Here is a 12,248-nt window from a genome sequence, read left to right as displayed (position 1 = left end):
CTATTCTTTAGGCTGTTTTTGATCATCTATTTGATATGAATTAGTGTGTATGTATGTCAATTTCAAACTCTAAATTGATGCCTCCCCACTAACATTTTCTTATAATCATAAACTGGTTTCCTACATTTGAGCCTGTTTTGTAAGTTAGTTCATCTGTATGAATATACAGCTTCCACCTGTAAGTAATACAGTATTTGTCTTTCTCTTGACTTACTTCTTTCTGTTGCTGGCCAACACTTTGGCCTTCTCTGCCCACCGAAGCCGAATGAAAACTAGAAAGGCAGAATTTGAAAGAAATAGAACAGTGGCTTTTATTCTCAGGTAGTGGAGAGGGGAACACAGTATGCTCCTGGCTCAAGAACTGTGTCCCTAAAGCAGGTGCTCACAGTCAGAAGCAGTCAGGAGTCAGTGATAAGGAAACAAAGGTGATAGGATTTTGATTTCTTCCTCTTGCATCATTTCAAAGACAGTCATAAACTGACATCAGTAACCCAGTAACTGCATCTGGCAGTTTGGTGGCTCTGAGGCCTTCTTTCTGACATGTAACTACAAGGGGAAGGCTGTTGTAAACATCAGATACAGACAGAGGATGTACTTAGCATGGAGTCAAGTCAAGTGTAGCTCCTGCAGAGTTCGGAGGCAGAAAAGCAAACTTAGTTACAGACATTCGGAATCAGGAGCAGTTAAAGTAAAATAAACTAGGAATGTTCAGGCCTGCTCACTGTTCTTCTTTATCTTCTTTGGTCTCAGAGAAGTGAAAAAGAAAAACCCATTCCTCTTTTTTCCTTTTCACTGCAACAACTCCCCCGTCAGTTTATTCCCTCCTAACAATGGAGGAAGGGAAATACGTCATTTTTGTCTGGCTGAGGACAAACTTCAGTTTTGCTCCGTTTGAAAATCACCAGCTATTCAGCCCAGGGACCGTCTATCTCCTACTTCAAATTTTCCTTGAGATGTGAACCCCAAGAAATCTTTATCGGGGTGATGAGGGACAGATGGTCAGTCTTCTGTAACTTCTTTAATGCTGACACGGGACTCATAGACCCTACCTAGTTGGAGTCATGGAGCTATCGTCCTGTTCTATTAAGGGGTCCCAGGTGACCCCTTAATGTGGTTTTAGTGACTTTTGTGGTTATTCCCGCTGGATCTGTTTGGAGAAGTGACTGTAATCTCTTTGGGGGCATGGGTTTTCTTTGCACATCATCTGTATCTTGATGTGAATCTGTGTCATCTGGAGAGACAAAACAAAACAGGTATTTAGAAAAGGAAAAGAAAACAAAAAAAAAAAAACCCCAGGGGAAGTGTTACTGCAGCTAGGGATTAAAGCAGGAGTAAGAACCAAGTCTTGTTTGATGACAATTTTGATTGTGGTCCAGGCACAGTCAGTGCTTGGGTCATCATGTCCAAAGGAATGGAGCCATTTGGACTCAGAAGTAGTTGGAGGAATGACAACCTCAAGTTAACAGACAAAATAGAAAAAATTAAGCCTGAATCCTAATTTAGATTTAACACTTCAAGGAGACTTGTAGCCAGGTAGCCGGTTGTCTAGGTTTATTTAAGTAGGTCTTAACCTTTAAAGTGGCTATTGATCATTACACATGCATTTTTTTTCTATGCAACATACGGTCCAGAGCAATTTCTTGGTCTAAACATGTAAGAGTTAAGAGACCTTTAAAAAGTAAGGCTGTAGTTATCTGCTGCTTTTATTTTTCGAATAGCTGACAGTATCCTAAGTCCAACACAGCTCAGAAAATTCGAGTTGTTAACAATACAAGGACTCATCTGAAATCACACCATAGTGTCACCTAGTCAGTTTCACAGCTACTCTATGTTGACTTTACCTATAATTTTTCCTTAAATAGCCAAAGCTACTGTCACTGCCAATGATGTTAATGTTTCTCTAGGTACAAGAAGATGCAAAACTCAGGGCTTACAAAAATCTCCTCCTGAAAGTGTTTAACTATCTGAAGGCCTCTTCTGCCAATTTTTCCAGAGCACAGAGTGTGTCATTTCTAATTTCCACCCTGAATTCCTTTCAGGGGGTGTTGAAGGTCAGCAGCTTCAGTGGCCATGATTTAATTTCTGTAGAGATAGATGGCAAGTGCCAACTGGCTGAGCCCCTTCAGGATCATGAAGCTGACCATGGTTTGAGGGCATTACATGACCATTTTGTCCCATGGTGATAGGAATACTCATTCCCAAGTCTTATGAAGATTTTGTTGATAGCCACTAAATGTGCTGTCACTGGACTAGGCTATAAAACAGTATCCAAAATTCTCTGGACTACCTGTGCCTCTGAATCTCTTATGGTCCAGGAAAACATTCCCTTTTGTTCTTTTTTCCCATATCTAGATTTACACTGTTGCAATTACTGACCTTATATGGGGCTGTATACTATCATTTTATCAGCGACTCAGTCACATACTTGGTAATGTAAGGGACAACATGTTATGAAACAGGCAATATACAAAACAATGTTAAACAAAATAGCTAGCAGTTAATAGTAAGGCCATAAATAAGAACTTAAGAACTTCCATTAGGTGTAGCCCAGTATATATCAAAGTCATCTGACTTAATTTGTTCTATACCAATCCCTATTTCTTAGGGAAACTATATATATTGGCATTGTCCATAAGGCACCTAGCCTGTTTTCTAGTATTACCAGACTGATTATCCTTAGTATGATTTAATTGTTCCCAGTATAGAGGAGGCTTTAAAATGTAAATTACCATAGCCTGATGTTAACTATATAAATCCTTCCCATAACCATGGGAGGTTTTATTCCTTGGTTGAAATTTTGTTTGTTGCTCTAACTGAACTTGAGTAATAGAGGAGATCTTATATTTATGGTCAAGTTCAGAGCAGGCATTATTCATTTATAAGGTGAGAGGATCTCATCTCATGATATCAACAGTGGCCAGAAAATGACTACAATTCTTCTCTTTTAAGATGGGAATACCAGACCACCTGACCTGCCTCTTGAGAAACCTGAAGCAACAGTTATAAGTGGACATGGAACAACAGACTGGTTCCAAATAGGAAAAGGAGTACATCAAGGCTGTATATCATCACCCTGCTTATTTAACTTATATGCAGAATACATCATGAGAAACGCTGGGCTGGAGGAAGCACAAGCTGGAATCAAGATTGCCTGGAGAAATATCAATAACCTCAGATATGCAGGTGACACCACCCTTATGGCAGAAAGTGAAGAACTAAAGAGCCTCTTGATGAAAGTGAAAGAGGAGAGTGAAAAAGTTGGCTTAAAGCTCAACATTCAGAAAACTAAGATAATGGCATCTGGTCCCATCACCTCATGGGAAATAGATCACGAAACAGTGGAAACAATGGCTGACTTTATTTTTCTGGGCTCCAAAATCACTGCAGATGGTGACTGCAGCCATGAAATTAAAAGACGCTTACTCCTTGGAAGGAAAGTTATGACCAACCTAGACAGCATATTAAAAAGCAGAGACATTACTTTGTCAACAAAGGTCCGTCTAGCTAAGGCTATGGTTTTTTCAGTGGTCATGTATGGATATGAGAATTGGACTATAAAGAAAGCTGAGTGCCGAAGAATTGATGCTTTTGAACTGTGGTGTTGGAGAAGACTCTTGAGAGTCCCTTGGACTGCAAGGAGATCCAACCAGTCCATCCTAAAGGAGATCAGTCCTGGGTGTTCATTGGAAGGACTGATGCTGAAGCTGAAACTCCAATACCTTGGCCACCTGATGCGAAGAGCTGTTTCATTGGAAAAGACCCTGATGCTGGGAAAGAGTGAGGGCAGAAGGGGAGGGGACGACAGAGGATGAGATGGTTAGATGGCATCACCAACTCGATGGACATGGGTTTGGGTAGACTCCGGGAGTTTGTGATGGACAGGGAGGCCTGGCGTGCTGCGGTTCATGGGGTCGCAAAGAGTCGGACTCAACTGAGCGACTGAACTGACTGACTGAATCTTCAACAAAGGAGGCAAGAATACACAATGAGGAAAAGACAAGTCTCCTTTAGTAAGTGGTGTTGAGAAACACTTCCTAGATGTCACTGGGCAGTGTGTCACCCCACCTGTTCTACCCCAAACACACCAAGACACCCCCACATCTCCAAGGCTGCTCAAGCCCCTGACAGTCAGGACCCACCATCTCTGGCTCTGACCTGCCCAAACCACATTATCCCACTGCCACACATTTGGCCCCTACCCCCATACCAGGTACCCCCACTTCAGACTGGCCCCTCTGCCTGGAGGTTCTTCTGGTCTGAGCTCTAGATGGGCAAATCCACCTGCTCTTCCAAGAGGGTACCAAGTCCCCCCCACCCCGCCCCATGCTAGGTGCTCACACCTTCCAGCCTGGGCTCCTCTGGAGCCAGAGTCACACTCAGGGTCTGATCCCCCCCACACACACCCCCATCAGCCCCCCTCCACTCCTCTCCTGACTCTACCCAGCTCTAGACAGGTATCAGAATGATGGAACAGAGCAGGCACTTGGGAAATACCTGTTGGATGGACTGCTGGATAGATGTATGGTTGGGTGGATGGACAGGTGCTGGACTGATGGATGGATGGATGGATGGGTGGATAGTTGGTTGAATGGATGTATGGATGGTTGGATGGATGAGTGGATGGCTGGATGGATAAATGATTGGATGAGCAGATGGGTGGATTGATGGATGGAGATGGATGGATGGTTGGATGGACAGACAGCTGGATGGATGGATAAGTGGATGGACAGATGGATGGATGGATGAGAGGATGGATAGATGAATGGATGGATGGTTGAATGGAGCCCCTGGCAAAGGGGCTCAGTAGTAACTAAAGAGAAGGCACCCACCCCAGCACTAGCACTGCAGAGACCTCACAGATGAGAGGGCTGGGAGGGAATGCTAGGGGCTGCCATTTAAGTGTCTGGTACCCCTTTTTCCATTATCAGACAAGTCATCTCATAATGGATGAAAGGAGCAACACATGCAGAGTTAAGGCAGGGTTTCCAAAGCTGGGAGTGGGGAGAACATTGCCATATCCAGGAGCCCCCAGGGCAGCTCCCTCATTAAGTTGATGCAAGCGAGAGATGTCTCTGCCTCTGGAAGTGGGGGGAGGGGAGGGACATATCACAGCTGTTGAAGCACCTTTCTTAAGCACTGACCAGCTTGTGATCAAGAAGAAAACCATTCCTTGAGGAAACGCAATTAACTGAAAAGCCAAAACCTGTTTGAAAGCCCAAAGGCGACACACAATCAAGAGCTCTGTCTAGAGAGGTTCCTGTTCTGAAGAGCTGCGGTGCAGGGACGTTCCCCCAAGAGCAGACGGCACCATCCACCCTGCCACGCACCAGCTCCCTCCTGTCCGCCTCCGGAAGAGCAGGAAAAGGTCACGGGTAGAATCTCTGCTGCACATGGACACAGAAAAGGCACGTCCAGGTGGGGCTGAGGTCACGCCTGCCTCAGGGACTCACGATCGAGCAGTGAGGCCAGGTGGGCAGCACCAGGACTCGCTCTCTAGCTAGAGATCCAAGGTAGCTCCTGGAGTGTAGGCCTGGCAGGCAAGCTGGGATACACACACATAACACACGGCTGACACTTAGCAGGCACTCTACTGTGACAGACGTTCACGCACGCATTGCTGGTCTTGCTCCATCCTCGCCATAGTGCTGCTGGCAAGGAGGAAAGAGCAGGCCTCAATGTGCCCCTTTCAGGAGGAGGCCCTTGCTGGCCGGCGGCTGCTGGAGGCTTCCTGGACTCCTAATTCCCACCCCATAGCTGTCACCGGCTCTGGGTGACACGCACAGATATCAGAACACATGGCCCAGCATCACAATGAAAGACCCAAGAACACAAACTGCATTTCACTGGAGCAATGTGCACCCTTGCTGCCCAGTGGGGGTGGGGTGGGGTGGGTTGAGAAATCCATCACTGCTAAACACAGGCATTGGCTCAGTGTACAGGTCTCCTAGTTTCCAAATAATGGATCTTTCCAAGACTTTGACAGACCAACCTGGGAAAACTACATAACATTTCTTTTTCCAACTTTAAACTTTTCTTTTGTATCAGGGTATAGCCAATTAACAACGCTGTGATAGTCTCAGGTGAACAGCAGAGGACTCAGTCATACATATACATAAAAGTCTCTCACAGTAAATATTACAGGCCACTCAATTACAAACACCAAAAATGAGTAAATTATCAAATGTGGTATTTGTGGGTCGCAAGAAGAAAGGCCCATCACGGACAAAGAGCTCCACAAGCTGAATATTCTAGAATATGTTCAGTCTACAACCACTGTCCATGCCCAGCAACATGGATACACCACTGCTTTATTTAAAAAAAAAAAAAAAAATAGCTCTCTGGAGTGGAAAATTAGGTCTGGAATTAAATTTCTGTACCTGTGTTAAACCATATGCTAAGAGTGAACCATGTAAATTCACTTTGTTAGTATTTAATTATGCTTCCATAGTTCAAAACCTGGGTTGATCAATACATCTGTCAACCAAATCAGGCAATTTTTAAATCTTTCCCCCTTTTCTTGGTAAAAAAAACCCACTGAGGTTTGAGTATAAACTGCTTGAAATACCATTTTTAGTCACTAAGTTTGTGTTAAGGCAAAAAACTCAAGCTGTCATAAAATGTACCAAAACCAGAAAATAGCTGGGCTCATGGCTTATTGGTCATGAGTCTGAGCAAGCTCCAGGAGCTGGTGATGGACAGGGAAGCCTGGCATGCTGCAGTCCATGGGGTCACAAAGAGTCAGACACAACTGAGCAACTGAACTGAATAATTATACCAGAACAGAAGAAATATGCCAAAGAATGTAAAACAAAACAGCAGTATACCCTAGTTTCTATAATATTTTCATCATACTACAAAAGGTTCAGCTTTGCTCCAATTTGTATTTACATTACAACCGTGCAAGAACTAAGAAACATATGCTTCTATCATTTTATGACACAAAGCCACCTTATAAATTATAAATAAAAATTGCTTTTAAAAATCTAGTACTTTTTATTCCAACCACTGAAATTTAAATAGTATTTCACTTGTTTATCCTTTACAGCAACCTTTACAAACAAATAAAAAAGAAAAAATTAACTTAGAAATACTGAAGGAAAAAAAAAAAGATTACCTGAGTACAGTTATCTTTCAAAGACAACCTCTACACAGAAACTCTTTTGTGGCCAAAATGAACCTAATGAGCCTCTTGAAAAGAACATCATTTAAGCCTCTAGACCACTTAAGTATTCAAAGTTATACTGCCGAACAGTCATAATGTCACCTGTTGGGAATTAGTCCAACAAATTTGAAGAACCATAAGTATAGAAGCTCACCCTAAACCTTAAATCAATGGGCTAGATAAGCTATCCAAGAATAGCTAACAAAAGTTGTAGTTGTGCTTTCTCAAAGTCCAACTAGTCAAAAGCTACATTGCAAAAACAAATTCAGTTAAAGAAAAATACTTATACCACATTATTTTAAAAGTTTATTAGTTTACACAAGGCAATAAGCTATTCTGCTGCAGATTATCAGCAACTAGCAAAGTGACAGATGAAAAACATCTTATGTTCTTCTTGTGGGCTAAGTCATTTCAGCTGTGTCCAACTCTTTGTGACCCTATGGATCATAGCCTGCCAGGCTCCTCTGTCCATGGAATTCTCCAGATAAGAATACTGGAGTGGGTTGTCATGCAGTTCTCCAGGGGGCCTTCCCAACCCAGGGATCGAACTACGTCTCTTATATCTCCTGCACTGGCAGGCAGGCTCTTTACCACTAGCACCACCTGGGAAGCTCCATGTTCTTAAAAGCAGCCAAACAAATTAAACTAAATTAACAGAGGAAGTCATTAACCACGAAAAAGTGATGACCATCTGGTTTTGGATTTTAAAAGTTTTTATCAGAGGCAAACCAAGAGAACCACAATAGTTTAAGTTATTCCAATCGCCATTTAAAATTGTTCCCCAGTGTGTTTCTGCTGCCAGAGCAGAAATGGCTACCAGTTTAGTAGAGCCTGCCAGGAGCTGGCAACAACAGAACAACTTTTAACGACATAAATGATCAATAGGACTTAAAAATGTATTTATAAACTGTATTGATATTATACCATAAGATATATGTACACACACATAAAGTTCTTGACCATCTCCATGAATCCAATTTCAGCCATTTTAGAATTTTAAAAACATACATCTATTATGTATTCTAAATAAGTAAAATGGTTAGCAACATTGACACTTTACAATTAAGACTATTTTTCACAGACAAAAACTATTCACCAAGAACACACATAGAAATAGTCTTTAACTAAATATTACACCATTTATTATACCGCTTATTTTTTTAAAAACTACAACTGTCAAATATAGTTGACACGTCTCAAATATCTGTGCTAAAAGTTAACAGAAACAAAATACTAAGAATATTAAAACATCATCCCATTTATCTCTGGCTAAATGTAAAATCAGTTTTTATTACGTGAACATAACATCAATGCACAGAAAAGGAACCCCCCAGGATTCAAACTTTGCCAGACAATCCAACAAATAAAGTTAAATGTACTAATTTTAAATGTTAGCTTTATCTTTAACATAATTACTCAGTGCTTACTCAGCAAATTATCAGTCAAGTCAGTTCACTCAGTCGTGTCCAACTCTTTGTGACCCCATGGACTACAGCACACCAGGCTTTCCAGTCCATCACCAACTCCCAGAGCTTGCTCAAACTCATGTCCTTCGAGTCTGTAATGCCATCCAACCATCTCATCCTCTGTCGTCCCCTTCTCCTGCCTTCAATCTTTCCCAGCATCAGTCTTTTTCAATGAGTCAGTTCTTTGCATCAGGTGGCAAAAGTATTGGAGCTTCAGTATCAGTCCTTCCAATGAATAAATGAATATTCAGGACTGATTTCCTTTAGGACTGACTGGTTTGATCTCCTTGCAGTTCAACGGAGTCTTCTGCAACACCACAGTTTGAAAGCATCAATTATTCAGCGCTCAGTTTTCTTTATAGTCCAACCCTTACATCCATACATGACTACTAGAAAAAACCATAGCTTTGATTAGGCGGACCTTTGTTGACAAAGTAATGTCTCTGCTTTTGAATGTGTTGTCCAGATTGGTCATAGCTTTTCTTCCAATGAGCAAGGGTCTTTTAATTTCATGGCTGCAGTCACTATCTGCAGTGATTTTGCAGCCCCCCAAAATAAAAGTCTGTCACTGTTTCCATTGTTTCCCCATCTATTTGCCATGAAGTGATGGGACTGGATGCCATGATCCTAGTTTTTTGAATGCTGAGTTTTAAGCCAACTTTTTCACTCCTCTTTCACTTTCATCAAGAGGCTCTTTAGTTCTTCGCTTTCTGCCATAATGCTGGTGTCATCTGCGTATCTGAAGTTATTGATATTTCTCCCAGCAATCTTGATTCCATGCTTATATATGTTGTACCATTGTTTAACAAGAGAAACTTTCAAGTTTAAAAAAGAATCATGAAAAAAGCTTTCCCATCATTCATATCTTCACAATTACAGAAGCTCAATTCTTCTTCAGTGTTTTAATAAAATTGTTAGTTCCAAAAGAATATTCCTTTTTCCTTATGAGAAAGGAACTAACTTTGCGACCCCATGGCTTGCAGCATGGCCAAGCTTCCCTGTTCTTCACTATCTCCTAGAGTTTGCTCAAATTCATGTCCACTGAAGTCTGTGATGCCATCTAACCATCTCATCCTCGGTGGCCCTCTTCTCTAATTCACTGCTGCAGCAGCACGTGGATACACCTTTACTCTATCTCCTCTCCCACTATCTTTCTGCCAGTTTAGAAGTGAAGCACTTCCTCCAGAAAGCCATCCGTAACTATCCCAAATCTGTGTCATTTTCCTTTGATGTCCTACAGTGAGGATTAATTTTTTGTGCCATGGATCCTTCACAGTCCAGTTGTCTTTCGGCATTTACCCAGAATTTTTCTACAAACATGTAAAACAGTACTACAAAAGAAACCAACTGTATTGAAAGAGTCATAAAAACATTTAGAATAGCATGTGCTGTGGTATTCTATGAGCTCCTTAATTGCTACAACATTTAGCTGCTGATCCACGAACTACCACAGTTCTGAAATGACGAACAGCATACATTACATCTGAATGTATCTCCCACAACTTTATGCTGGGATGTGAAAACAGACAGCTAATACTACTGTGGGAGAGTTGTTTTGCTTTTTTGTGGGGGAGAACACCTAGTCATAACTGAACTACAAATTTTAGCTAGAAAATAGGAAAAAAAAAAATTTTCTCCCGTCCAAGTTCAAGAGGTGTTGTGAATTATAAACACCCTACATCAAGAATCCTTGCTCTAAAACATCTGGTTTAAAAAAAGCAATCCACAGAAGTAGTCACATAGCTTCTCTGAGTAGGAGAAAGCAGGTATTAAGAGTCAGTTACGGAGAAAACACCCTCGGCAACCTCTTAAATATTCCATAGTTAACAATACGCTTGGATTTGGTGTATATGATTAAAAGTAATTCTAACGCACATCAAAGTTTGAAAATCCCTACAATTTTTGAAGACATCTCGACATCCGTGGTAACTAACATGTACAGCCATAATAATGAAGGGGAATTTTAAAGTTGCTCGCCTTACAAAACTTTACTTTCACTTTAAAGTCTCCACTTCAACGTAAATTAATAGATGCAGTAATTGTGAAAATTACAGAGCTGTCTTCCCCTGGAAATCAAGCTCTCTATAGTCAATCTCCATGTTGATCGGAGACAGTAAAAACTCAAATTTCAAATCACTGTTAATCAAATATTACCGCAATTAGCCAAACCACTGCCGTACTTAAAAGGCTGACATCAAGGCGAGGGGACTGCTAAATGAAAATACATTAAGGCAGTTTTCAGTTACTGTTTTACAAGCCACCGCGCGCCCACAGCGCGCTCACGTGGACCTTGGCACTCGGCTTTTCGGACGGCAAAAGAATACCTTCGGGCGTCAGAAAGCCGACTCGGATGCTCGCGCTTTTTTCTCCTGTCCCCACCCACGTCCCCCTTCCCGGCCACTGCGGAAGAACCGGTTCCCGCTCCGAGGCAGGGGAAGAAGGAGGCGCTCCTCTGCCATAAAGCCGCGTGTGCGACCGCGAGCCGGGAGCCAGACGCCGGCGCCTGTGATGGGGCGGCCATCTTAAAACGCAGTTCTCCCACCCGGAGGCGCAAAGCTCATGGTCTCCGCGAGGTACCCCACCTCCCGGCTCCCGTTGCCCCGGAGCGCCAACCCTCGGACGCCCACGCGGACGGGGGAGCCCCGCACGGCGCCCGAAACAGCCGCCGCCACCTCCTCTCCCGCACGCCACATCACTTCCCTTAACGGCCGCCAAGGCGCGCCCGCCGCCTCCCTACAATAGGGTACCTTCTCCGCGCCCGCTTCCTCTCAACGACAATCAAGGTACCAAGGCTGTGCCACGTGGCAAGGGCTCCCTCATCCACCTAACGCCTGCCTAACGCTTCCGCCTCCCAAAATATTTTTATCCTCACGACGCACAGAAATACCCCGCCGCGATGCGCTTCCCCCGCACCAAGCCCTGCCCACCAGGTCCCCAGGTCGCGACCCCCGCCATCCCCGGCCCTGTCTCTCTCCCCGGCGCCGCCGTTAGATGCCTTTCCCCAGGGGTTCAGACTCACCCTCCTGGAATTTAGTCTCCAGGTCCTGCTTCGGAGTCATTTATAAGCGATTCACCGCCGCCTCTTCCTTCTCCCACCTGCCGCAACTACCGCCCTCTACTCTTTACCCCACCCAGCTTCGTGTCAGAGGCGCCATCAGGCAACGCCGGATTTGCCACCGCCCGCAGAGCCCATCTCCGCAACCCAGGCAACAAACCGGTCTAGCCAACAGCTGCCCACCGCGCGCCCGCGCCGACCCGGAGCACGCCGGGATTGGTAGTTCCCACGCCCTCAAGGCGCCCCGGGGGTCGCGGGCGGGTCGGAGGCCTTCCGCCCTCCTCCGCCCTTCATGCCCAACCCCCACCCCCGCCGCCGAGGCGCCCGCGTTTTTCAGTTCAGTTCCTTCAATCGCTCAATCCTGTCCAACTCTTTGTGACCCCCGTGGACTGCAGCACACCAGGCTTCCCAGTCCATCGCCAACTCTCAGAGCTTGCTCAGACCACGGAGTCAGTGATGCCATCCAACCATCTCATCCTCTCTAGTCCCCTTCTCCTCCTGCCTTCAGTTTTTCCCAGCATTGGGGTCTTTTCCAGTGAGTCAGTTATTTGCATCAGGTGGCCAA

At 44.0% G+C, this 12,248-nt stretch overlaps 1 long non-coding RNA gene across 1 annotated transcript; it reads right to left on the bottom strand.

The window, feature by feature from the left end:
• Positions 1–286: 286 nt before the first annotated feature.
• LOC122706324 lies at positions 287–12,011 on the bottom strand. Its single transcript, XR_006344373.1, has 2 exons — positions 11,648–12,011; positions 287–1,231 (listed from the first exon to the last, which is right to left on the bottom strand). It is a non-coding gene; the product is annotated as an uncharacterized LOC122706324 (long non-coding RNA).
• Positions 12,012–12,248: the final 237 nt, after the last annotated feature.

Source organism: Cervus elaphus, chromosome 13 (assembly GCF_910594005.1).
Source record: "Cervus elaphus chromosome 13, mCerEla1.1, whole genome shotgun sequence".
Lineage (NCBI taxonomy): Eukaryota > Metazoa > Chordata > Mammalia > Artiodactyla > Cervidae > Cervus > Cervus elaphus.
This window is presented reverse-complemented; position numbering and strand designations above follow the sequence as displayed.